The following is a 27,319-nucleotide window of genomic DNA, read 5'->3' as shown; positions in this document are numbered from 1 at the left end:
GGAAGTACGAGAGCCCCCGCCCCCCCCCCACATCCGTGGGTCCTTCTGGGGCACATGGTCAGGAGGCTTGTGCTCCAGTTGAGTCGGAATGGGAGCCCTAGGATTGCCGCCAGAAACCTCAGCAGCTGGGTCTTTCCAGGAATGTCAAAGGGCCCTGCCAGGCCTGGGGTGTGCTCCCCTGGTAAAGATGACTCTGCTGTGGATACGGGGGTGGGGGCGCCACAGCAGTCAAAGACGGGTTTCTGGCAGCCAGTTTAAGTGGATATTAAGGGAGAATCAGGTAGTTCAGGGTGGAAGAAGATAACCCTGAAGGTTAGCTAGTCTTCTCTTACTGCCAGAAGCTGGGGAGACTAGCGGAGAGGACATTAAAATGTCAGGACTGGAAGGATCTGTGGGCATCATTGTGTTCGGAGATTTGCATTAGTTGTATACCTTCTTTAAGTGAAAACTAAAATGGAATTCCACCAGATGAATAAGGAAGCAGCAAATGTTCTAGTTGACCTACGCCCAGGGAGGCCAGAACTGGTATCCCCCCACCCTCACTGCAGACAAGAGAGGGCAGTCCGAGCTGTGCTCAGCTGCTCCCCTTTCCACCCACCTGCTCACTGTGCTGGCTTCTGTGCTTGGGGGTGCAAGTGGGGCTGGGGCTACTGAGGCTCAAGGGCTCAGCTCTGGCAGCCAAAGCTGGCTGGATCCCTGGTCCTGAGATCATCTTGGTTCCTTCCCAGCATTTCTGTAGTAGAAACTTCTGTGCTTGAGGAGAGAATTGACAGAAAGCTCAGCATCATGCACCCATTCCTGGCCCCCATCTGGCATCTGGAAGCTAGACTTTGTCCCTCCCAGGTCTGTGTAGTGACCCCAATCTCTAGGGAAGATGGTGACTCTTCACCAACCAACCTCTCTTATAACCAACCCTCTTCTGCCTTCTTCAGAAAGACCCCCGTCCTCTGGCCACCATCATTCCAATTATACTTCTGAGCACTGCCAACCCCCTCTCCTGGCAACTTTGACCTGGCTAGAGTCTTGCTAAGTTCCTAAGGTCAGTGGAGAGGACCCCTTTCTCTTCCCTATATAGCTGGCCCTCTAAGGCCACTATGCCCTCCTTAGCTTATTTCTGGGTCACCCAAGGCTATAGCCCTGGACTGGCTTGTGCCAATGCTAACTCATGTTGTTTAATTCAAAACTCTTCTGACCCAGGAAGGTGGAACTGGTGGGGAAGATGCAGTCATCCTATGTCTGTTTCCAGCGGAAATTGCATTCTGTCATTGCGGGGTCAGAGATCACTTAGGCTTCTGTGGTAGCCCTTTCTTGTCTTCATTTAACTTGCTTGTTTGTGTGTTGTTCTCTGTGACTACCTAGGAAAGCCACCTCTTTTTGACCTGGCCTGGCCTCTCCATCTATACCAGGTCCCAGGGCCCTGGAGAGGGTGGCTGGGTGTGGTACTGGTCCAAAACTGGGACTAGAAGGGACATAGGAAACATAGGAAACTTGGACTAGAAGGGACACTCTGACCAAGGTGGCAGAAAGGGCAGCTTGGCAGCGGCTAGCCGATCAGCCGAGAGCTGGTGTCTGGCTAGTTATCTGCCTTATGAGATGGGATGGTGTTTTTTTTTTTTTTTTTTTTTTTAAATGCCTGTGAGGGGAAAAAAAGGAGGGAGGTGTGCTGTCGCTGGTTGTTGCTGCCAGGGCCATGTGACCATACAAGAGGATCTGTGGTCAGGCCATACCCAAGAATATTCCCCGTATGGGAAGGAGGAGCCAATGGAACATGGCACTTGTGGCATGTGGCATTTCACATTCCCCTCTTGTTGCAACCCCAGAGCCCTCAGGAGTTCTTTAGTTGTTCCATGACTCAGGGGTCCCAAAGGCCAATACCTTGGCCCAGGTTGGTTGTGCATCAAGTCCGCATGGAGACCAGAACTATGGAGCACGTGTCGGATCCACTGCTATGGAAGGGACCAAGCCTCTGCCCTGGGGAGCCTGCAGGCTTCAGGGCTCCACAGTCCTGTTTATCATCCCATATGTCCTTTCCAGAGTGCATGCCAGCCACTTGCGGAGGCTGTGGCTCTCACTGGAAAGCCAGGGGCCCGGGCCAGGAAAGTTGATTTTCATCTCCTGAGATGCTTGCATGGGCCCCAGGCCAAGCTCTGCTGAGGGCTGGTGACCAACTGGGAAATGTTCAGTTCCCCTGTCATTGTGGACTCCAGCAGCAGCCTCTGGGGAGGAGACAATCTTCGTGGAGGGCAGGACAGGCTAGCCATGCTGATGAGACCAAACAAAAGGGGAGGGGTTACTGGAGAGGGGATGGATGTATGTTTTCAGCAAGTAAAAGTGCTGACTAGTGACTCTGACCTAGGAGGATGAGGAGGCAGCAAAAAGGGGGAGGAAAAGCAGTGGAGATACTGGGGGAGCCCGAGGCACAGCTGTCCCTTTCCTGGATGGAGAACACAGCTGGAAAAGGAGTTGAGTTTGAAAGGTGACAATAACGGGGCTGCAAAGGCTGACTCCACTTAGTGAGTGAGAGGCCTTGGGATGGGCAGATAAAACTCTGCTTGCAATTTGGCTCCATCTTTGGTGGACTTTCCCCAGAATGCAAGCTCCTATGGGCAGAGGGTCCTGTCTGTTTTGGTCCTTGCTTTAATCCCAGTGCATGAAATAGAGGCCAGCACTCATCAGATTCTCAGGAAAAGAAAGAAAGTTTGCCTAATAATATAACAGGTATAAAAGGAATAGATTATATTTTAGGGCAACAGCTCTAAGTCCCTTCCACAGCTACTCTGGGGTTCAAAAAATGCTTGACAAGGGATATTTGGGGGGGGTATTTTGGGTCATTTCATGCAGGGAATAAACTGAGGGAGGCCTGTAGCTGGGAAGAAGACAAGGTGCAGACCGAGGGTAGAAAGTGCTGGGGCTGTAAGGGACAGGGAATAGAAAGTCAAGTTCATGTTAGTGGATAGAGGACTAGGGTTGGGAATCAGGTGTCATACTAGTGGGTCTTCAGGAATACTGATGGTTCAAAGTGTCTGTCCTCTGGTAGCAGGTCCTCAGGCCAAGAGTAAGGAACAAGAATAAGAAAAGGGCTCTGGGCTTTTGGGCTGGGGTACCAAAGTGGGGTACCAAGACCGAGGCTCAGGATGGGCCCAAGGCAGGGGAGACAGCCACTGGGCCTGGGCATGGGTTGGGGGCCAGAGGGCTGTGAGGGCCAAGGAAGCTGTGTCCCAAGGAGAGGGGGACCAAATCCTCTCTTTGGCTTCCTGTTAGGTTTTATGCTAGAACTTGGGACAGGGAGAGGTGGGGACTGAGAGACATTAGTGGTGGGAACAGGAGAGCCTCTGACATTGGGAAGCCAACAGTGTCCTAATACTGGCACACCAGGAGGAGGCATGGAGTGGAGAGGCCCAGAATAAAGACATTAGCTGTGTGGACGAGAAAGGCCGAGGAGGGCAATTGTGGAGGTCATGGGCAAAGAGAGGGCCTTTGTGTAATGTCAGAAGCAAGCTCTCTTTCCTGCAGGCCGGACTTGGATTTTTGTGCTCAGTTTGGAAACAGGGCACAGTATTTCCAGGGAGGAATAGTCCCTTCTGTGTGGCGGAGTGTCGCCAGTGTCAGAGGATGGCTGGGGAAAGAGATGAAAGAAGTAACTTGAAAGAAATTGGAAAGCACATATGGAGTTTTGGTGCTTGCAGGAGTCACTGAGCATGGGGAGGAAGAGGCAGGAGTCAGAGCACATTCTCAGCAAGACAGTGACTCCCAAGGCCTCCAGCATGTTGACAGAACAGCTGGTCAGAAACCTAGGAGGCATGCTCCCCATGCCACCATATACTGCCCCTCCCAGGGCCCTGGGAATATTAGGGGAGCTAAAACGTCCCTGAGAGGTGACTTGAGTTGGGTGAAGAAGAAAACTATATGGAGGGTGAATGTGTTGCCTGACCCTCGTTTTGGGGAGGGCAGTTTTAGAGAAGGCCATGGTTTGGGCTGCCAGGGTGCAGTCTTGAGGAAGCCAGGCCAGTGTGTGCATTTCCCAGGCGTCTGAGGAGGCCATGGATGAAGTCCACTGTCCCTTTCTCATAGGTGTGGAGAGCCCCAGCCAGCCCAGAGTAAGGTGGGCCTTTCCTGGAGCTGCCCTCCGAGGAGCCCAGCATCTGCTTATGCTTACACAGGTTTTGGGCAGTGATAGGTGTCCCAGCTGAGGGGTGACTGGGTGAGTCAGCACCTCCAGGAGGTCAAGAAAGGAGGGGTGGATATGGAGGATCGGTTTGCAAATCCCAGATCTTGGAACCCTCACTACAAGTACCTGAGAGATAAGAGCGTTTTGTTATTCAATCCAGAAACACTTGCAGGGAACAGAGCTGTGTGGGGGCCTCTGGCTTAGGGGCTGCGTGAGCAATGGTGAGCAAGGCTGGGTGTGGTCTCTGCCATCATGGATCCTAGTGTCCTGTGGGAGAGAGAGGGACTAGTGAAGTAATTACAGACTGGGACATGTGTTGAAGGATATTCAGAGGTCAGGAAGGGGTTCCTTGGAAAATGACACTGAGTTGAGTTTGGAAGGATGATTAGACTTTGTGTAGGTAAGAGAAGGTGATACGAGGAAGGACTTTTCCCCCCACTGGGGGAATGGCATGGGCAGAGAGGCATGGTGGCAGACAGGAACTGGTGTGTTCAAGGAATCTCCAAGGGGCAGAGAGAGCAGAGCCTTGCCCGAGAGGAACTTGGGGATGCGAGTAGAATGTGTAGGGCCTCGCAGGCAAGAGGGAGGCTTTCTTCATCTTCAGAGCAATAGGAAACTCCTGAAGGCTTTTAAGCAATGGTAGTGACATCTGGGTGATTAATATGATCAAATGTACACCTTGCAAAGTTCTCCTTGGCTGCTCTGTAGAGATCATATTTGAGAATAAGAGTGGGTTTAAGGAGGCCAAAAAGGAGGCTATGTAAATCATCTAGGCAAGAGGTGAAGACTGCTTAGACCTCTGCAGGTGGAGAGAGGTAAGAATGTGAGAAATGCAGTAGCAAGTGGTTCCTTAGCATTTACCATGTGCCCATCACTGTCCTGTGGGCTTCACATGGAATGTTTAAACTTCACACTATCATGGCACTGTTATCCTCATTTCAATATGGGGAAGCAGGCCCAGGGAGGCCTACAAATTGATAGAGTTGGGGTTCAGATTGGGCATCCACACTCTTCACCCTCACATTCTGCTCCTTAGTGGGTAGAATGTCTGGAGATGGCAATGAGAGGACTTGGTGTCCCCTTAGATATGAGGGGGTGTTAGCATGGCCAATCTGGTCTTGGAGAATGTAGTGGTGGTAATATAGGTCCTCCAAGTCTTGGATACTCCTCTCCTTAAATGGTGGAGATTGAGACCTCTCCTCTTAATTATGGGCTATACTTAGTAACCTACTCCTATTAAGATATGGTGACCGTGATTGTGTAGGATTCCCATGACTGGGTCATAAAAAGCATTGCAGTCAGCTTGGTTACTGCCCTTGGATGACTCATATGGGGAAGCCAGCTGACATATCATGAGAGGTCCATGTGGCCTCACCAAATTTTCGTATATGCTAGTGAGGTGAGCCACACTTGAAGTGGATCTCCCGGCCCCAGTCAAGATGAACCCAGCCCTGCTTGACATCTTGACTCAACTTCATATTAGAACCTGAGCCAGGAAACACCCAGCCAAGCTGCTTCTGGATTCTGGACCCTCAAACACTGTGTGAGATGATGGTAATGTCTATTATCCCCCAGCTGCTAAACTTTAGGGGACTTTGTTACACAGTTAATAGTTAAGTAATACAGACAACCAAGGGTAGAGGTTAGGTAGGCATTTGCTGTGACTTGGAATTAAATTCTGAGAGTTGACAGCATTTGGATGGTGATTGAGAATGAGGACGACATGAGCAAAGAGAAGAGACCATGCCAGGTTTTGAGTTCTGTTCCTCAGTGGCCCTGGGGAATGGATGAAGTTTGGTGGTTTTCGAAATATTTTCTTCATTGTCTTTGGTCCTGTGGAAGGTCCTCAGGGGAGGGATGGACATACAATAAGCAGTTCCTGCTGCCAGGCTGCTCCTCTGATTCACTTGGAAGAGTCCTCCTGTTTTTAGTTAAAGGCTTAGTATGATTCTTTTGGGGTAAAGATCTGATTGTAAAGTTTAGAAACTACTGATCTAAGGTAGCCCCTATTTTTCCAGATAAGGAACTGGGCTCAGGCAGACATAGTGACTTGCCCAAGGGCAAGTAGCCTTTGACACAGGTCTCCTGGGCTCTAGCTGCGTGTCCTTGTCACTTGGTCTCTGCCTTCAGCATCTTTGAGTGGTTCCTGGGGGTTGAGAGTTGGGGGACCTAGGCAGAGGTGCATTTTGCTTCTCCCAGTGAGGCATACTTAGGGGATAATGGCACTCCTGGGGCCCATGTGATGTCTTCTCTGGAAAGAGGGTTGGAGGCATGGACTCATTCCTGGCTCTGCCAGGCATGTGGCTTACCAATGTAGTGGACAGTTCTCCAGAGCCTCAGTTTCCTCACGTGTACAGTGGGAATGAGGAGTCATCCTTCCTCCCTGGGCAGCTGAGTGGGTCAAATGAGGTTGTGGAGCCAGAGGACTTGTTGCCAGTAAAGTGCTGTGTGCATGGGGTAGGGCGGTCACTGCCGTGGGGGGAGCTCAGACTCTTCAGCTGCCCCGGGCACAGTGGGGCTCTCGGGCCCTGGAGACCCGGAAACCCCCTCATGGTGTGATCTTCTGCTAGAGCAAATCCGAGCCAGCTGCTCTAACTTTGGTGCTGCCAAACTTTCAATAGCCTGGGACCCCTGCCAGTCAGGATGCTCCCCCTGGGTCTGATTTGCAGTGCAAATTGACTCTTAGCTGTTCCAAATTCTCTTGACTCTCAAGTGTCTATCATTCAGGCCCCTGTTCTGCAAGTGTCCCCCCAGTTTCCATTGTCTCCCTGTCTAATTGAGAATGGTCAGGGAGGGAGGTTGGGAATCACACAGTGTACCTGTTGTGTGCAGGGGAGACTGAGTGAACCCGGGAAGTGAAGGGATTTGTCCATGATTACGCTGCCCTTTATCCACCCTTTCTCTCTGCTGTGGTTTTTCTGGACTGATACTCTTAGTCTGCAGCTCTCCACTTAATTGTTTTTCCTTGGTCCCCTGGACTCTCCTGACCTTGTTGCCCCCCGGCCATCTGGGCGCTGATGGTTGCCTTCATCCTTATTCTGCCTTCACTGCCATTAGTTGGCTAATTCCCACAATGCACGTGGCCTCCAACCCAGTCTGAGGCTGTGGGTTGTGGTTTTGTAATTTCTGCCCCTTTAGCTGGAAGGCCCCCTTCCATGTGTGAGATCTGACTCCAAGGATGGGCAAGGAGCTCTCAGAAGAGGGGCCAGCGAGCCCCAGCTGCACCTCACCCTCAGGCCCGCTCCCCTCCCCTCCCCAACCTCCTAACCCTCCCAACCCTTTCTGAGCCCCCAGGCTGTTTCTGAGGTTTGGAACCAGTCGAGTTTTCCCCTGACCCTTTATTTTCTTCTCCCACTTCTCTTTACTTGAAGCCATGTGTAAGTGCAAAGCCATTTGGGGTGTTGTGTTTATTTTTTCCTTGTTCCATGGGAAATTATTCAGAATGTATAAGTATGTGTTTTCCTTAGAAAAGAGATTCCTTTACATTTTGGCTTTGCGGTTCCCAAGGCAAGTAGGCCTGCAGAAACTGAGGCTGCCCAGAGAGTCCCCATCCAGGATTCTTCTTGGCTTCAAGATCACACCCTGTGTCATCTCGGACCAGCCACCCCTCCAGCCCACTTTGGGCCTCTCAGCTTCTCAAGCTCCAGAAGATTTTAGCCTGGGTAGGCCAAGCAGCCCTCTGCTGGAGTCCCCCATTCCTCATCTCCAGTTCCCCCTTCTCCCTGATTAGGGTAGAAGCTGATGCCAATTGCAGCTTGAGAACCCTCTCCTTGGCCAGGGCAGGAGGGTTGGTCTTCTAGAAAGACTTGAAGGTCTAAGTTTGAACTTGGCTCTGCTTTCAGCTCTGCTTGCGGTTCTGGGTGTGTTAGCAGTGTTGTGCAGGAGACCATCCGAAGGTTAAGGGGGCTCATAGGCACGAGTGGTTAGGACAGCATCTGGCAAGAGAAAAGCATCACAGAACGTTTTCTTATGATCTTGAGCATGTTCCTTGCCCCTGACATGTGCTCATTGGAGCCCTTCCTCTTAAGAGACAGAGGAAGAGAGAGGCAAGAGGGGGCTGATGTGGCTTCTTCTCCCCACCCTCCCTGGGGTCAAAGGATTCTGGGGCTCCCTTTCTTAACTTGGCCCTTTCACCTGGTGCTCCACCCCCTCTTTCTATTTGTGCATGTGTTCCTGGAAGCATTATTCACAAGAACCAGAAGGAGGAAGCAAACCGAATATCTGTTAACAAACAAATGTGATCTTTCCATATATATGGAACATTGTTCTTGAAAGGTGTGGAGATTTTGACATATTTTTACAACAGAGATGAACCTTGAAGTAATTTAGTGAAATGAAATAAACCAGACACAGAGGACAAATCCTGCCAGTTTCCATGCATACCAAGTATCTGTAGTACTGAGATCCAGAGACAGAACCCGGAGCAGTGGGTATCGGGGACTTGGAGGGGGCTGTAGGAGCTTGTGGTTTCAAGGGTAGAGAGTTTCTGTTGGGGATTATGGCAGTTCTGAAGATGAGGATGGTGACAGTGTTTACACAATGAGGGAATGGACTTAGGCCACCAAATTGTGCACTTAAAATGGGAATAATGGAAAACTTCACGTTATATATATTATATATATTTAGGCATAAATATTTATATATTGACTTATGTGTTTGTGTATGTGTGTGTGTGTGTGTGTATATATATATATATATATATATATATATATATATATATATACACACACACACACATACTTAACCATAATATAAAAGCAGAAATAAATAAAACTATGTCAACAATAATAATAAAGACAACAGTTTGCATTTCGAGTTATGCTGAGGAGGTACTGAGGAGGTACTCATATGGCAGCATTCACTCCTGTGGGGATACAAAAGTGATTCATTTTCCTGGAGGAAAATGAATAGATAGGAATAGATATATATAAATAATAGTAGAATTCTGGAAAGTTTGCCCTGAGCAGGATGATGATGTTGGAGCTGGGCTTTGAAAGATGAGTAGGAGTTTTCAGTTCAGGTCAATGGGACAGAACAAGCCAGGACCTGCAGAGTATGACCTTAAGAGACATCAGTTCTCCCAGCATGGCTGGACTGTGGGAGGCTGGGCAAGGCACAGAGAGGATTTAGGAAAAGGAAATTGGGGTGTGTTGGGGAGGCCTTGGGGCCCATGCTGAGGGCCACGCTGGAGGTCTGTGGCTGTACTGTGTACCTCCCTTCTCTCTCAGATCCAAGGACCCTGCCATTCTGGTCCTAAAGAAATACATTTTATTTTTTTTTAATGGGACAATTCTGGGTACTAGGCAAGCTTATGGAATGACATATCCGGGACAGCCAAGTGCTCAGTGTCCCTCATGTGGTCATGGGATGTCTGCTTCCTGCTTGAACGTCATCTCTGAGGGTCCTGAGCTTGCAATTCTGCTCCTCCCCGGCTTCCTTAGCACAGCTGCCTCTGCATTCTCAGAGTTCCTTAGGGTCTTCCTCCTCCAGGATGCCTCCTGGGCTGAACCAACAGCAGGCAACTGAATCCATCTAACTCCCATTACGTTTAGCTCTTGTCCTTATAGGGCAGGAGAGCAGGGTAACGAGGGCTCTACACTTGGAGCTAGACCACCCAGGTGGGCCCAAATCCCAGCTCTACTACTTAGCAGCTCTGTGAATCTGGATGTTGTGATTGAACTCCTATGCCTCAGTGTTCTCATATGTAAAATGGGGAGAATGTATCTGTTAGTCGTTCTGATGACAGTCCCTGCTCGCAGTTGTGCTTCTGTCATTATTTCCTGGGCACTGGATGGGTTGTGTGTGGAATGGACCCGAGTAAGTAAGTAAGTGAGAACTCACTGTATGAAGCATCTCTGAACTTCCCTGGGTGCAGGCTCGGGCTGGGGAGCCTTAGTTCGAATCAGAGTGTGGCTGGAGGAGTTGCTGCTGGCCTCTACTTGGCTTCTGGAACTGAGCTTGCCAGTGAACTCCTGAGTGGCCATTCATTGTTTTCAACTCTTGAGGGAAGCTTTTCCCTGTGCAGCCTTCTTGGGTTATCTCTAAGTTCAGGGAGCAGCCCATATGTCCCCAAGAAGCATTGTCTCTGCCACTTGCCAGAGCAGGGCTGGCTACTGTCGAGGCATGTGTGGTCCTCCTGGGTCCCCTGTACTCTGCTTGCTCTTAAGACACTGCATTCATGGTATTAATCAGGTACCACTGAATTGCGGAGTTGCAGGCTGGGGCTCCATCTGGGTGAAGTTGCAGGCTGGACCAGGCAGGGTCCTGGGCCTCCCTCCGTGGGCCAGCTGTGCGGAAGCTCTGATGCCCTTCTTGTTCCTAATTCCACCCTCTGTTTTCACTTGCTCTGCGTCCTGATGAATTCCCTTCCCAGGCTAAAAGTTTCCATCTCTGGGCTTGGCCCCAAAATGAAATTCTTTGGAAACTTTCAGCTGAGTTCACTTAGCTATTGTTGAGGGGGAGAATGGGTGGGGGAAGAGATGGTTTGGGTCCTGCTTCTTTGTGATAACTTCAGATGCAAACTTGGTGAGACCTGGGCTGCTTAGTTGGGGTGAGGAAGGCAAGGGGTGTCACAGAAGCAAAGGAGGGCTTGGGGAGTCGGGACCTCCTTGGACCCCAGTCCTAGCTAGGATGAGTCCTGTGGCCAAGTTGCTTTATCTCTCTGGAAACTATTTGCTAAGTTCTGAGGTTGGATCCTCTAAATAAATTATTTCTCAGATGTTTGATACACAACCCTGGTGCTTGCTGATTGATGCCTTAATCTCAGGATATGGCTTTTTGTTTGAAACAAGCTCTGCTTCCCTCTGTGTGTGTGGGCAGCCACTGGAAGGTTCTAGCTTCTAAAGATGCCTGTTCATCTCTGTCAGCCTCCAAATCATAATCAACCACGTGGCCGGACCACAGGAGTCTCAGGCTTGGCCTGATGGAAATTAGGCTGTTGGGCCGGAAGGCATGAGCTTTGCTTAGCCCGCCCTTCCTCTCCCGTCTGTTGATCTGACTTTGTTCTGCGTCAGGGATGAGCTGGTCAGGAGAGGGTACAGAATTTAGAGCCTAGATCTGCACATGTTGTTTGGTTTGGGAAATAAAAACAAATTACTTTGTTGATTTTAGTCCAACAAAGTAAGTTTCTAGAAAATCAGGTTATTGGTCTGGATTTACCTGATTCTTTCTTTCTTTTCTTTTTTTTTTTTACTCTAATATAAAAAAGTTTAAAAAACATCCAGCAATTAGAAAAAAAAATTTGCAAAATGGTCTGTGAATTAGTTTCTTCTAAGAGTGTCTTCCTGGAGCTCTAAGGTGCAAGTTAGATGGGGTGGATGGCAGGACAGCAAGGACAGAGGCCAATGCAGGATTTTAGATCACCAGAAAGTTCCATGTCTTTGACATAATTTCTGACATACTTGTGAACTGCATAAAGTGTGCAAGGAGAGGGGAAGATTTCTGACCTTTAATCAAGAAGATCCCCTAGTATCTCTGGGGTTTCTTATCAGCCCTGCCTGGAGGTGGAGGAATGCATGGAATGACCTTGGAAGGGCACATTAATGCCAAGGGGAAAATGACCAACCCACTTGGCCTAGTGCAGGAGACCACAGACCCCCAGCAGCAGGAGTGGAGACCTCTGCAGCTTGGCTCTCCCTGGGTGGTGGCCATCTCTTGCTCCTCTTCTCCCTTCCTCTCCAGCCCTGGATGAGGAATCTGCTGTCCAGATTATTTCAGAGGCCCTTGCCTGGTGCTTTTTATGCCTCCTGGCTGCTGAGCAGATGGGTGCTTTGAGGCTCTGCCCAATTTCTGCTCTTACACCACATTCCCTGTGTTTGCTGTCTTATTTGGACCTTAATGAACAAGTTTGGAGGGCAGATTTGAAGAGGTGAGGGACAGACCAGGAAGAGAGATGTTCTGGGATGGGAAGTGCTTATGGGGACCTTCCTTTTGGCTGCTCCTGAAACCTTCTGTATTGATGGTCACTGTTAACTGAGCAGCTATTGCTGGTGCAGCTGCTTGCAGCCCTCTGAGGGTGTTATCCACATTCACCAGCTAGGGAGAGGGAGGTTCTTGCCCCAAATCACACCTTCAGTGATATGTGAAGCAGGGACTGGAATCCAGATTCCTCTGACCTCAAAGACTGTGCTCTTGCCCTGCAGACTAAACTAATCCTTGGTGTCTAGTAGATATGACCAGTCTTTAGTAATTTCCCATAAGTATATAGGCCTACCAGGCACTGAACTGGTAGCACTTAGCAAGTGCTTTAACTGCATCCCTGAGTTTGCTCTGCTGTTGCTTCTCATACTTGGGTGCCCAATGCTGAGGATGCTATCAGATCTGAGGTCCATTTCCCCATGGGGCTGTGGCCTTCAGGGCCTATGCTGCCAGAGCCACGGGTTGACTTCTGCAGGCCTGAGGCATTTTGCCTTAGTGGATCCTTCATAGAAAAATGATATTTTATGACTATGTTGTTATAAAGACAAATACAGTATTATTAATTTTTATTGTTCTTTTTCTTTTGATTTTGAAAGACTAAAATAGAAACAGTTTTGAGGTCGTGTGGGCCCTGGACACTGTGCCTTGTGGAGGACTGGCCCTGTCTGCAGTAATTGATGGGCAGCTCTGAGCCTGGTTCTGAGAACCCCCTGAACAGCTTCTTCATTTGGCTGACTTAGCGACAAACTCCACTCCTCAGCCTGTAGCTCCAAGGTTTGGGAAAACCAGACATACCCCTTCCCCCTTTTCCAGCCTCTTTACCATCTCTCAAATCCTTCGAAGCCTTGTAGGGAATTGATGTGCCAAAGAAGTACCTTCTGGAGAGGCCCTTCTGAAGTCCCTTTGGTGCCCTCCTTCACCCCTACCCTCAAGCTCTGATCTCATCCTCTTCCCTTCCTCTTTTGGGAATGGCCCACTCCACAGTGCAGTGACCCTGGCTACTCACTTTGCCTCCCAGGAAAGCCTCTTTCTACTCTCAGAAGGAGGGTGGAGGGTGCTCTTAGGCTTGGCTCTCCAATTCCTCTTCCTTCCCCATGGGCTTTGTGGGTCCCGGGGCCCTGATGGGGAGGGATGCCTTGCCCTCCAAACACAGTTCTGACATTGTAGGGCCCAGGGTGCCTGTAGAAATGCTGATTCCTTTAATGTATGGCTAAGGACTTCAGAGTTACAAACTCTGAGTTACAAATGTGCACATTTTCTTTTTCTGCAGCAAAATAGCCTTTATAACAAGAGGAAGAATATCTTCTAGTTTAGCACTGCAGATTATTACAGTTTTGATGCTGGAACATATGGGGCTGGGAGAGCTGTCCCCGGGCCCTGGCCACCCCGCTGCTTCTCCAACCCCACCCCACTGGGAACCTGGAACTCTTGTGTGTGTATGGGTGGGTGCCCTGGCTGCAGAAGCCCAGCGAGGCTGTCCCTGCAGTCTGGGTGTGCACATGCTCCAGGGGTAGTTTTCTCCAGTCTGGTGCAGGGAGGCTGGTACCTCTGGGCAGAGGTACGCCCAGGTCCCCGGGGTGTTCAGAAGGAAGCACTGAGCATTGGGCTGGAATATTCTTGTGGTTCAGGAACTCCTCAAGCTGCGGAGAGCCCAGAGTTCAGAGGAAGGCCCGAGTGGGGCCTTTGGAGAATGGCCCAGGGCAAGTCCGTTGTGTGACTTGGAGGGTGATCCTGTCCTCCACTTCCCCAGGGATGCTTGCTGTCTGGCTAGAGATTTAGATTTGCTGTCTCAGCTTATGCGAGGTTTGCTTATGTCTTAAAAGAAGTGAGCTATAGGAAATGTAGCAGTGGTAGCCTTGTAGCTCATGATCGACTCTCCTGTTGAAAAGGAATAGAACATGTTATTGAAACCATTTATGAGTAAATTCAAGTTATACAAGCACACTGAAGAAGAGGCAAATCCCTAAGTGCAATAAGGTAGCTTTCTCCCTAATATTTGACAGCAGTTGGAAAATGTTGGTAATTTCATAACCAAAGCCTCGTTGGGACATTTCTTGTGACATACCCACTTAAGTCAAACCTTACAAGGGTATGAATAACTCAACGGGTTTCGCACCAACTCTTTTAACTCTCTAAATGGAGAAAAATGCTGTGAGTGCTGAGTGGTGAAAGCTGTTGCTTTTTAATCCAGAGAGTGAAATTATTCAAATCAGAGAAACCCCTTTGTTGGTCCTTCCAACACTGCCACCCTCAGTTTAAAATTTAAGCCTTTCTGCATCTTCCTTCCAGATGGATGCAGGGAGGATGGGAGCACACCACACATCAAGCCCAGCTCCTTGCTTCCAGAGGAATTGCTTTCCAGTCTCCTGAACAATTAATCCAGTTGTAAAATACTGTGTACCTGCCACATGCCAGACACCTGCTTGGCTCTGAAGTGTGTTGGTCAGTCAGACAAGTGTGGTCCTCACCTTCAGGATGTTTACACAGACTATTTTTTTTAAGGGTAGGAAAATTCTCAGTCTATTGAAAACCACTTTATTGCTTTAAATCTGAATATAATAAAAACTTCTTTTAGTAGCCGTTTCCCATTAGTAATCCAGGTCTGTAAGTTTCTCAGAATCTGCTTTCAAAAATGGGTCAATGTCCCTAGAATTAAATGCTTTAAGTGGTCAAGGGGCTGAGACTACCTACAACTCACAGGCGTGGGAGCAGACTTGGCCACCAATTCTCCATGGCCCTTGGAAAGAAGTCCTTTCTGTTCTCTGAGACGAAGTTTCCTAACATGCCCAGCAGGAGAGCTGACCTAGATGATTCCTGATCTCCCCTCCCCCCCGACACTCCATGACAAATGTTTTAAAAATAGAAAACAAACAGTATTTTAAGCACAGACCCTGTGTGACTCCATTGGGCTCACCTTGAAGTGTCCTGCACTAGTGGTAGTCTGGTCTCTTTGGTGGCTGTCTTTGACAGATCAAAGTCTCTTCTCATCCTTGAACTGCTTTGGAAACTGCAGGCAGGATGGGTCCCATCTGTTGTTGGTCTCTGGGACTTTCCAGACCCCTCTGGCTGGAGAACCAAACCTGAGACTCTAGTTCTTACATCTGTTTCAGCACTGGGTGTCCTGGGGGCCAATCCATTCACTAAGGGAATATTTCCCGAGAGTTTGGCAGTGCCAGGCATGGTTCTAGTGTCAGCAGGGAAGATAACAGAGTCCCTTATTGCATGGAGTTTACATTCAAATGGAGAGGGGGGGAAACACACACACACACACACACACACACACACGTGCATTTTGATGTTGGTGAGTAGTGAGTGGTGTGAGGTCTAGTGAGACAGGTTAAGGGGAGGAGCATGAAGCAGAAATACCATTTAAGCTTGCGTGACCAGGGAGGCCTCTCCAAGGATGTTACCCTAATCACAGAACTGAAAGAAGCAGGGGCGTGGGCCAAGATGATATCTGGAGGAAGAAAGGATATGTAGAGAGCAAAGCAAGAGCAAAGCCCCTGCGGTAGGAGGTGCTGGCTGGGATCCAGGAACAGCAAAGTGTCCAGTGTGCTGGGAGGAGAGAATGGTGGGAAGAGGGCCAGGGGCCCAGAAGTGAGGTCAGGTGGGGGCATAATGAGCTTGCGTTTTAATTGCGATGGAAAGTCTTGGAGGATTTTAAAGAAGGAGGCAAGTATGATGTGACATGGGTTTTAAAAGGATCTTCTGGCTGCTGTGCCTAGAAGACACGAAAGGGAAGCAGAGATAGCAAAGCTTGGGCCGGTTAGGCATGGTCCCTGCAGAGCATCGGAGATGCCGACGGCTTAGTCCAGGTGCAGGAAGTGAGAAGTGCTTGGATTTGGGATACATGGGTGTGGTACAAACCACATATTGGTTACCTGAAATGGTCCCTGGTGCAGGGCAGATATTCAGAAGAGGAGAGACTGAGGGTGGAGAGCTGTGGGCAAGGGGAGGACATCATCTGGCCCTGTGCCCCCTGCCAGCCCGCGTCTCCTGCACTGGTTCCGCTTGCCCTGGCTGTGAGCATCAGGTACACATCCTGCCGGGGTCCAACTTTGTGTTGTTCAACTGGGAGGCTTCTGTGCCTAAATCCATGATCCTTTCCCCCTTGGAGCGGTGCTCTTCTTTGGGGACCTGCCTCTCCCACCCTGTCCCCTTAATGTCTGCAAGCTTTTCCTCTCTTACAACCTCACACCTGCTCAAGATGCTCCTCAGCCATAGCCGGTGGCCACTCCCCCAGGATGAGTGCTGGGCTCCAGCATCTTTCCCAGGATGAGTTCTGGGCTCCTTTGCTCCTGGCACGGTGGGCCTGGCCTGGCCTGATCCTCCTCCCCTCCCCTTCCCTCCAGGCTGCTCTCTGGAGAAGCTCCATGGGGCATGCCTCGCATTTTTCATGCCTTTGCAGGGGCTGCTTCAAGAGGAAAAGTGATGCAATACCCAGGCATTGTTGGGGGCATGGCCACCTTTGACCTACAAGAGTCAGGAGATGGAGACTCCACAGACAAAATCCTTCCCCTTCCTCTATATGATGGAATGTTCTCAGGCACAGAATTTACAAGTAGGATGTGTGAAGATGTCCTAAGTGAACAAGAACCTGGCTGTGCCCCTGAGAGGCTGTGGACAGCTTGACAGCGCTTTCCTGGGCCACATCCCTTGTTCTGCATGTAGGCACTGCTTTCCTTTCCTGTCCCTCACTCTCTTTGCCTTGAGATTGCACCTCCCAATAAGCCTTAGCACTTAGTGGGTGCCCATTTTCTTAGAAGCTTTCTTGACCACGTGTTTCCTGTAGGCTGTATCCACCAGGCCCTCGTCTTTTGGCCACAGAGGTGGGCATGTGTTCTAAGCCAGGCCAGTAGAAGCCCTTGCCTGGTGTCTTTTAAATTCAAACTGGAGGGAAAACAGATATTCCCTCTGTCATTGAACCTGAAGATGTGAGTCTGAGAGCTGCTGGGGGCCAATTCCTAAGGAATGTGGAGGAAACCTATCTGGTGGAAGGGACTGGCCCACGGAGATGAGCAACGGAGATGGAGATGAGCAACGCAGGGGGTTCTGCATCCAGCTGCTCTCGACACCCAGCTGCACCTTGGCCTTCCCAGAGTTTCCTTCTGTGAGGCAATAAATTCCTCCTCTTTCCTGGCTGGTTTGAATTGGATTTCTGTCATTTGCTGTATGAGTCAGGGCCAGCCAGAAAACAGGAGTCACTCTGGGTATGTATATGGAGAGTTGAGCACAGAGATAGGGGAGCTAAGAAATCAGACGGGAATGAATGACACAGAAGCTTCTAATGCCCCTACCTAGGACAGGAGGGGCAAAGGAGGCAGTGGCATTACTGGCATCCAGGATGGGGCCACCTGGCAGAAGCTGAAACTGTGACCAGCCTGTGTGGTGGGAGCCAGAGGCACCGGGTAGAGGCTCTCATTGAGTTACTTCCTAAAGCGGAAAGGGGCAGAAATAGTTGTTTCCCTCTTCCTGCAGCCTCTCCCTTGCTGCCCATTGTGCAAAGCTGCTCCAAGGCCAGCAGACAAGGGAGCCTGGGAAATGTAGTCTTCTGCAAGGCAGAGCAGGCAGCAAGGAGCTAGAGAGTGGGGAGCAAACAGCAAATGACTGACACACTGGCCATCTAAGAGTGTTCTTGCCACTGTGTCTGTTTTTGACTGTGAAGCCAGGGAGCCAAGCCTGTCAGCTGGAACCCCTGTGTGCCCCTCAATCCCTGTGCTGTAGCTCGAAAGTTCTCCATAGTCCTGTTGATCGTTACCGAGAGTCCTGCTTCTTTCTAGCTATGCATTGATTTCCTAGTATGTCTTTTCACGCCTTTGTGCCCAAATGGGAAATCCACAGGAAGCTGAGTTCATCAGCTAAGGATTCAGTTGGACCCCAGAGAGAACCAGGTTCAATTTCAGAATTTCCCCAGCCAATAACCTCCTTCCAGATGACTCTGAGAAGGTGCCCTCTGAATTCCAGCTTGGAGGTTGATTGGAGTTATGTGGCCAGGGCAGAGGTGCTAAGCCATGCTGGGTGAATTGGGATTTCTCTCAAGTATTCAAAGGAAATTCAAGTTCTCAGGCCAGCCTTGGGAGACTGAGGACAGGATTTCCCTGTTACCTAAAAGTTAACGCAACACTTTGAAACAAAGGAAAAGCATATTTTTGAATTTAAACTGAGTATGGGCTTAGTTTTGATGATGTGGCAAAGGAGGGGTGGGGATGGGGGTCATGTGAGGGATTTTTAGACTCCAGAGTGACCGGAATGGCTTATTGGAGGCCATCCAGGCAGTGGGGTTTGAGGTCCAGTAGAGCTCAGCAAAGAAGTTCCTGGGAACCTAGTGGGGACAATTTGGGGTTTTGCAGATCTTCTGAACAGAGGCTATTTCACATATGTTGGAGGGCAGGCGGCTCTCTATACATCTATATTTTAAAATAAATAAAAGGTTCTCTGAACAAACCACACGGTATTGGACAGACTCACTCTCCCGTTCCGAAGCCTCTGCTTTCTGGCTTTGCAGGAGCCTGTGGTGACTGCTCCAGGCTGGGAGTCCAGGTTGCTGGGTCAGCTTCTGGCTCCTGCTGCCGATTCACTGAAGCTCCAGCGGACAGGCCGCCTGCAGTGCTGGGCCTCAGTTGTGCCTTTCTGAGGAACCGGCAGAGGGCTGGGGCTATTTATTCTGAGAGAACAGAATAAATTTTCCTTGGGGTTATTTGTTGTGTTGTGTCGTCCCCTTTCTCTTTATTCACATGTTGCAGTCCTAACCCCCAGTACTGCAAAATCACGTTACAGTGGGGTCATTAGGGATGGGCCCTAATCTAGTATTACTGGTGTCCTTATTAGAATTATTAAATGGGGAAATTTGGACACAGAGACACACTTAGAAGGAAGACCATGCGAAGACTGTATTTATACGCCAAGGAGAGAGACTAGAACAGAGTCTTGCTTCGTGGCTCTTGGAAGGAACCAGCTTGCCAACACCTTGAGTTTTAGACTTCTAGCCTCAAGAATTGTGAGACAATACATCTCCGTTTTGGAGCCTCTCTGCATGTGGTACTTTGATATAGAAGTCTGAGAAGACGAGCACACTTGGTCTCCTGTCATTTTTCTCCCTGTGGAGGTGTCAGGAGAATCCCTGTTTCCCTTTTCCTCCCGCCCCTTCTTTCCCCACACCCATTCCTGCCTCATCTTAACAAGCTCACGTCAAAGCTCTGTGTTATCTTCATCTAGAACCTTTATCACCACTCTGGAAGCTACCATTCCCCTTGGGTATAGAGGAAAATGTTCTTGGTGTCAAGATTCAGCAGAGTGGAGGGATGGCAAGCTTCACAGGTAGGATGGAGGTGAGCCATTGTGAGATGCCACCCCTCAGTAGGGAGGGTTTGAGAGCACCGACGAGGAGGGAGTCCTTGCTACTCCTTCCTCAGAAATCTTGGAGGAAAGTAGGCTTTGCAGGAAGGGCAGTTCTACTTGAAGACAGAGCTGACTCCTGAGATGATTCCCAGGGTCTTGAGGATGGGCTCCCAAATCTGGCTAATCTGATTACCTGGAGAGCTTTATGATTTTTCTACCCCCTTTCATGTTAATGTGCTCTGCAAAATACTCTAGTGAACACCCTTGTATTTATAGGCATTGCTTAAGCAAAATAGGACCAATAAAATTAGAAGCCCCTCAGTACTCCTCTCATTTCATCTTGGGAACTTTAATAATTATACAGATTTCTTAGCCTGGTCACAGAATCTACTAAAACAGAATTTCCAAATATTGGGCCAGGAAATTGTATTCCCCAAGTTCTCCAGGTGATTCTGAGCAGCCAGAGGGACCGGCACAACTGTGGATAGGGCCAACGGGGCTGCTGGGATTATAGATCCCACCCTCTCCCTCAGGACTCAGATCTACCTACCGGGCTACCTGGCCAGTGGCCTGCCCTTTAGGGGATTGTTGTGTTGCTGTGGGCCTACTGGTGCTGGCCTTGGAGATGAGGTGGGGCCGGAGGGAAATTGGGACTGAGGAAGAAGCTCAGGAGTCAGGGACTTTTGGTGAACAGGAGTGAGTGGGCATTTGCACAGAAAGAAGCCAAAGCGGGGGAGGTCCGAGGCAGTGACCCACCATGGGAACGGCATGGAGGACAGCCTTGCCCATACCGATTCTCAGACAAACTCCTGATAACTAGACAGTAGCTAGCTCTTTACCTCTTTTCCCATCAGTTGGGTTCAGTCCTATGCTTCCTTCACTAGTTACCACCTTGAACCTTTCTACCTCTAGAAAATACAGCTGATGCCATCTTTTTAATTTTATTTGATAACATGCTTATTAGAATCAAGTACATTGATGTGCTTTGAAACCGCAAAGTGTCCAACACTACCAGTCTGGTCTTCAATGTCAAGATTGAATGTCACCTCTTATCACAACACACAGGACCCCACACCCTTCCCTGAAATCATCTTAGCATACTTCTGCCACCTCTCCAGGGTCACAACAGTTGGGACCTTTAAGTCATGATTATTTGCTTCTAGGCTGTTAGCCCCATAAGGACAGGATACATGTTTTACTCAGGGCTATATCTCCAATGTCTACACTATGATTCACAAGTGCGTTTTGCATTAATGAATGAAGACTTTGGACAGAGGTGGCATCGTTCAGTCCCCAGTACCCAGGCTGAAGAGTCTTACCTGGAGTGGGTTTGGGCACAGGTCGAGACAGCACAAGAAGGTACTCTGAGTGGCATCTGGACCTGTAGGAAGCTCTGATTCTGGTTTGTTTCTCCAGACAGCCTGGCTTTCCCCACTTCAGCCAACTCCTTGCCAGTTCCTCCTACATCCCAAGGCCTTTGTGACTTGCAGGCATCAGGCTTGACTTGCGTGTTCATTTCAGGAGGCAAACATATAATTCAGGTCATGTCCAGTGCCATTTGGAAGGAAGCTCAGGTTTCCCTAAGTGGAAACAGCATGCTCTGAAAGCAATTATGGGTCGAGAAGCATGTTCTGGAGTGAGACCCAGCATTTACAAACAAAGGTTACCCTTTCTGCCTGGTGACAGGAAAACGCAGCGAGGACAGATCAGCCCTATTTGACCTCAATAGTGTCCTAGGCAGGCTTGCATCATCCAGGGGGCAGTGGGCAGGATTGGCACTGGGATATCTGGCAGCATTCTATATGTTAATTTGGACCTTGGTTTCCAATGGACTCCCCAGAGTCACTCTTTTTGATGCTAGGACCTCAGAAATAGAACATGATGGGACCCTGGTTAGAAGTGATTGAAACAGTGGACAATTATTTCCCTTTCCATTTCTGTATCATGGAGAAGTTGAGCTGCATGACCTGTAAATAGTTGTATGCTAGTTTGAACACCAACTCTTGGGGAGGGTCAGGAAGCCTGATTTGTAGTGTCTGCTGATTTCCATGGCACAAGTACTTCCATTACAGCCACCAGTCTACAACATGATGTCACTGAACGCAGACTTGGGAAGAAGTATACATGCTCACCTGTTGACAGCTGGTCTGATCGTTGCTAGACTCTGCCAAACTTCTTTCACTGTTATCTTATTGTTAATCCTTACCAATATTCCCCTGCCATGTTTCTGGGATAGCATCTCTTTTACATAAATAGACATTCATCTGTACTTGTGTGGATGCATCCATGGCTGGCCATATGATTGGCTGGTCCCAGTGCAAATTGAAAATGTGGGCCCCTGTTCAGTGGGGAAAAGTGCCATTAAAGGTAATTAAAATAAAGCTCTTTCCTCTCCTCCATGGTTTCTCATGGTGTTTTTACTTTGCCATTTAATACATTTCCAAGGAAATGAGCATTTAAAAATCAAGTTATTATTATCGGGTTTACTCTTCTTTATATTAGCAATGTCAGTTTTAGTTGCATATAAAAGTGTTTAACTATGAAATCACCAAAATTACACACTCACATTTCATTTGCTATTTCATGAAAATTGCATAGTCGTCTTTCATACATGACATACATAGTAGAGGTCCTCACAAAACCAAGTCCACTATTTGTATTTCACTTTTTGAGATGCATGTGTTCTACCAACTGCACCTCTGCTTATTGATGACAGGGGGAGGGAAGAAGGGCAAAGCATCCACCCACTGTCCTCTATTTCTCTTTTCTTCTGTGTCATCATTTGTTGTGTAAATAAATGGTTGGCTCATGTAGAGAACCCACATAAGGAAGAAAGGATTTGGTAGGCCTCCTTGATTGTTCATAATTTTCAGAAGCCATTTCTTTCCTTCTGTGTTCAAAGGCAGTTCCAGTTTGAGTGAAAATGTAGCCTTTTGGGGTTGTTGGTGCCTATGGTATTCAGTCATGGCTGCACCCCACTCTGTGCTTGCTTTGCATCTTGCTAAACTGCCATGTATTGTGTGGGGCATTGCAAGTGCTCTATGCCAATGGAGAGCAAGGATTGGTGGGAGGCATTCTCTCCTTTCTCACACCCACATGTATGCCCATGTCGCATTGAATTTTGTTGAAAAAAACTCAAGGATAGAATTAAGAATTTCAAGATGGCGACAGAAAATATCAGATGTAGGATAGGGCCTGGTGAACTTGAGGCCTCAAGGTCATGGGCCCAGGGAGTTGGACTTGGAAAAAACATTGTTTTTTTCCTGGGCTCCCTTTGGTTGTTCATTGCCTGTGTGCTATTACTCCTTAAATATTTTCCATATACAGCTTGCCTAGGAATTTTTCTTTTTAGGGACCTAGAGTCTGAATGCATTCTCATTCCTTTCTCAGTTTCTATCAGGGAAAATGTGCCCAGTTCAGTATAAATTACTGCTATGGCCTGAATGTTGTGTCCCCCTAAGATTAACAGGTTGGAATCCTAACTGCCAAGGTGATGGTATTAAGAGATGGGGCATTTGGGATGTGAAATGGGCTTTCACCAGACACTGAATCTGCTGATATTTTAGTCTTGAATTTCCAGTCTCTAGAAAAAAAAAAATTTTTTTTCTAGAGGTGCAAAAAAATTTCTGTGATTTATAAACTACCCTGTCTATGGTATTTATCATAGCAGCCTCCAAAAGGATTAAGACAGTTAACTTGGGGGAGAAGACAAATGAGATCCTGCCCTGCAGAAACAAAAAGTTTAGCTGGATCAACCTGGCTGTGTGAACATGAGAAGCAGCAATACAGGATATGGTGGATAACACTATCCACCATAGTGTTAGAAGAATAGAATGTATATTTTAAAAGGAGGGAGAGCTTGGCAGAGTGGGGGCTCAGCCAATGTTTGTTAAGTAAAGGGCTGAAAGAAAGTTACACTAGGAAAGAAGACCTGGGGATTCTGTCTTTGGGAGAGGTCCCAGGAAGTGGTGTAGTTTGAGTTTCCCATCCAGGGCTGGGGAACAGAGGGACTCCTTCCTGCTTGTTGAATGACTGAGGTACAAGGGATGCCTCTGCCGCCTCTGAGCCCAAGGACTCAGGTGAGAACAGAGGAGGTGAGTCCTTTGATTCCCAACCCCCCATCATGGGATCAGAACGGTCTTCTGATCACACCTGCAGGGCCTCTGGGAGACTCCTTCTGCGTGGAAGTCCAGTCAGGCTGAGCCTGGGAGCTCTCAGGAGTGGGGAAGGCAGAGTGTAGGAAGGCTGAGGAGGCAGCAGGCTTGAGGGTGAGGACAGCTCACTGTCAGCCCTGGCTTCCCTTCAAGGTCCTCAGGGCACAATCTCCCAGCCACCTCCATCACCACCTGTTCCTGCATCTCACCAGGGAAAGGCAGGAGCTAAATCTCCATGGATTTGGCTGTCTGGGGCACAGAAATGCCACCTGGGTCAAATGCCTGCTCCTTTCCTCCAGCTGGAAGGCTCAACTCCCTTCTCGGAACTCCTGGAGCCTTTTCTCTGTGTCTCTGCCTCTACGACATATGAAGCTGCCAACCTTGTGACTGGGTGGCTTGTTTTTCCTGGTGAGTAGGGCCTGGGTGATTTATCTCCATGGACCTTCCTCCACTCCCAGCCTTGTACTTATTTAGCCTCGGGCTGCTGGTGTAGGTGTTGCAACATCCCACGGCTGGAAGGTCTATGTCTTGAGCTTCTGACTCAGGTGGTGGGTGGGCCACTGGGCTCTGTGGGGCTCTCCCTGCGGTGGGGTTTCTTTCATTCATCAGGGTGCAGGCGCCAGCATATATCCACAGGTGCAGAGAGGGGAAGCCGGGAGTGAGCTGAACAGGTCAGCTATGTGCTGAGCTGGGCTGGAAGGGGGGTGTTGGAAGGCACATCCTGTCCCCAGCAGATCTCCAGGTGGGAAGAGATCCAGTCCTGACAAAGGGTGGAGGAGAGAGTGCAGGAATAGGAGCCATGCAGAAACCAGAACTGCTATGGGATCCTGCCGTGCAGCCTGCTGAGTTCCCTTTTGGTCACCTGTCAAAGGAGAACAATAATTAGAAAAGAGAGGAGGGAAGCAGAGGACTCGGTGACCTCCTCTGCTTTCAGCATCTACCTGCTCCTTCCCCATCCTCTGGACCTTGGTCTCCTCGGTACTAATCCTACCCTCTTCCTCCTTAGGACCTTTAGGAAGCCCCTCAAACCCAGGCGCTCTCCTTTCCTTGCTTCTCTCTGCAGTCAGAACTACAATAACAATTCCCATTTAGCAGGCACTTACTGTGCCCTGTGCCTTACTAGGCTCTTTCTATGCATTAGCCTATGGAATCCTCATGCCACCCAAGGAAGGGGCATTTCTATCATCCCCATCCACTCCATGAGGAAATAGAGGCTCAGAGAGATCAAATCACTTGTCTGGGATTGCAAATCAGGAGACTGAAGAGCTGGGTCTAAAGGCAGGTTTGCTTATACCAAGGTTGTGGGCTGTTGGCCACCACATTCACTAGTTTCCTGAATACCTTGCTCCTCCATCTCGCATTCTGGACCTGTGGATCCCTGTTGGTGTCTGGCTGGTTAATTTCAAAGCTGTTTAGAGAGAAGGGTCTGGCACTGTTCAATGCTAGCTTTTAGCATTTCAACTGACCTCTTGGGTTTGTGGCCTTGCTATAGGGAACTTGTAATGTTGGAATGCTAAACTGGATGCGAGGCTCCCAGGGCCTGCAGAGATCAGCCCTCTGCAGATCGGCCCTGCCCCTCTTTGCCTGTCAGCTGAGCCCATTCCCAAGCAGTGGCTCTGGTGGTGGATGGAGGAGGTGTACAGCTTGCTCTGACCTTGGGGGCCCCAGCACAGATGGAGCTTATTTAACTGGCTCGTTGGATTTGGGGATGGGGCTGAGTGAGACAAAGGGCATCCCTTTGGCTTCCAGACCCATGGGGTCTTGTAGTTCCTTCAGCCATCAGCTTTGGGCCCCCTCTCGGCAAAGTGAGTAAGATTTGGGATGCTTGTGTCACAGGCTTCCATGGCCAACCCTACAGAATAGACTCCTCCAGCCCCAGAGAGCCAGTGAAGGTCATGACCTCCGTGAGATACTGGCTGGAGACAGTGTTTTTCCACTCACTGGCCGTGGGGCAGCAAGGCCATTGACCCACAGCTCTGTCCCATGACTGAGGACTTTGTTTTCTCATCTGGGGGACTAGCTCTGTAAGATCAGGCACATCTCTCCTCTCCACTGTTCCTGGGTTTTCTCATCTGTAATGAGGAGATAATGTATCTGCTCTCTGACTCCCAGAGGGCTGCTGGGAAAATACTTGTGAGATAAGAAACACATGTTGACAAGTGGAAACTGCTTAAGACATAATGAGCTTCAATGAGATAGTCCTTGGATGCAGAGGCATGAATTAGACTCTGGAATGGCCATTTGAGGGTTTCTACCTAGGCAAGAAAGTTTAATAGAAATGTATCAAAAATTCATAATTGGATTATTATATCATGACGCAGCCGGTAAGAACAATCAGCTCACTCGGATGCCATATTTGATCTACAATACATTTATGACTCTGTGGTGAAGAATAAGCACTATTTTTAAGCCTAAGTAAGGTATTATACCTTGATAAAAGGCAGACTTCTACGTAGATTATAGGAAATAAAGAGTTGGTGCAGCTCCGATCCTGTCGGAAGTTCACAGGTATGTACCACTGTGCCCGGTTAATCCTTTCTTTAAAAAAAGTTCCAACAAATATTTCTCGGGTGCTTTCTACTGTCTACCAGACACAAATAAATAAAACAGCATTACTAAGGTAAAACTGGCACACAGCAAACTGTACATATTTAATGTTTGATGAATTTTGACACATGTACCTACTTATGAAACCATCATCACGATTACGATAATGAACATATCCATCCTATTAAAAAGGTTTCTTTGTGGCCCTTTGTGATCTTTCTTTCTTGCTTCTCTCCCCAACATAACCACTGATCTATCTGCCTGTCTCTCAAGATTAGTTTGAATTTTCTAGAATTTTATATAAATGGGATAATGCATCATGTACATTCTTTGGTCTGGCTTCTTCCATTTATATTGTAGAGAGTATCAATAGTTTATTCCTTTTGGTTTCTGAGTATTTTTCCATTAGATGGACCTATCAAAGTTGTTTATTTATTCATCTGCTGAAGGATATTGGGTTATCTCAAGTTTTTGGCTTTTACAATTAAAGCTGTTTTGAAATTTCTTGCACAAGTCTTTGTGTGGCCATGTGATTTATTTTACTTGGGGGAATACTCCAGCGTGGCATGGTTGAATCACATGGCAGATATAGCGTTCACTTTTTAAGAAACTCCAGACTGCTTTGCCAGTTGTCCTGCTCTGTAATCACACTAGGAGTGTTCCCGTACCTCCACGTCTCTCCAGCACTCAGTAGAGTCAGTCCTTGAAACTTTAGCCATTCTGATAGGTGTTCCATGGTATGTCATTGTGGTTTTGATTTGTCCCTCCCTCCCTAATGATGTTGAATATCTTCTTGTGTACTTTTTAGTCATCCATGTATCTTCTATGGAGAAGTGTGTTTTAGTCAACTTTTCTTGCTGCTATGACTAAAGGACCCTAGTAGAACAATTGTAGAGGAGGAAAAGTTTATTTGAGGACTTACAGTTTTAGAAGTCTTAGTCCGTAAGTGGCTGACGGCATTCCTTGGGGCTCAAGGTGAGGCAGGCTCATAGTGGAAGAGTGTGGCAGAGGGAAGCAGCTCACATGATGATCAGGAGGGAGAGAGGGAGAGAGGGAAGGAGAGAGGGAGAAAGAGAGGGAAGGAGAGAGGGAGAGAGAGGGAGGGAGAAAGGGAGAGAGGGAAGAGAGGGAGAGAAGGAAGGAGAGAGGGAGGGAGAGGGAGGGAGAGAGGGAGGGAGGGAGAGAGGGAGAGAGG

The 27,319-nt window shown here is 48.7% G+C and overlaps 2 long non-coding RNA genes across 4 annotated transcripts in view; one reads left to right on the top strand and one right to left on the bottom strand.

The window, feature by feature from the left end:
- The window catches only part of LOC125618227, a 78,904-nt gene that overhangs the window by 30,432 nt on the left and 21,153 nt on the right, over window positions 1-27,319 (top strand). The gene's annotated exons all lie outside the window — the stretch shown is intronic.
- Window positions 12,665-25,840, bottom strand: LOC125618226. 3 transcript variants are annotated; one of them, XR_007349483.1, is made up of 5 exons: window positions 20,743-25,832; window positions 18,554-18,749; window positions 15,967-16,025; window positions 15,000-15,225; window positions 12,665-13,963 (listed from the first exon to the last, which is right to left on the bottom strand). It is a non-coding gene; the product is annotated as an uncharacterized LOC125618226 (long non-coding RNA). The 3 variants fall into 3 exon arrangements; XR_007349484.1 differs by having other exon boundaries at window positions 15,000-16,025; window positions 20,743-25,840; XR_007349481.1 differs by lacking the exon at window positions 15,967-16,025 and having other exon boundaries at window positions 20,743-25,038.

Source organism: Marmota marmota, unplaced genomic scaffold, assembly GCF_001458135.2.
Source record: "Marmota marmota marmota unplaced genomic scaffold, marMar, whole genome shotgun sequence".
In the NCBI taxonomy this organism is placed as follows: domain Eukaryota; kingdom Metazoa; phylum Chordata; class Mammalia; order Rodentia; family Sciuridae; genus Marmota; species Marmota marmota.
This window is presented reverse-complemented; position numbering and strand designations above follow the sequence as displayed.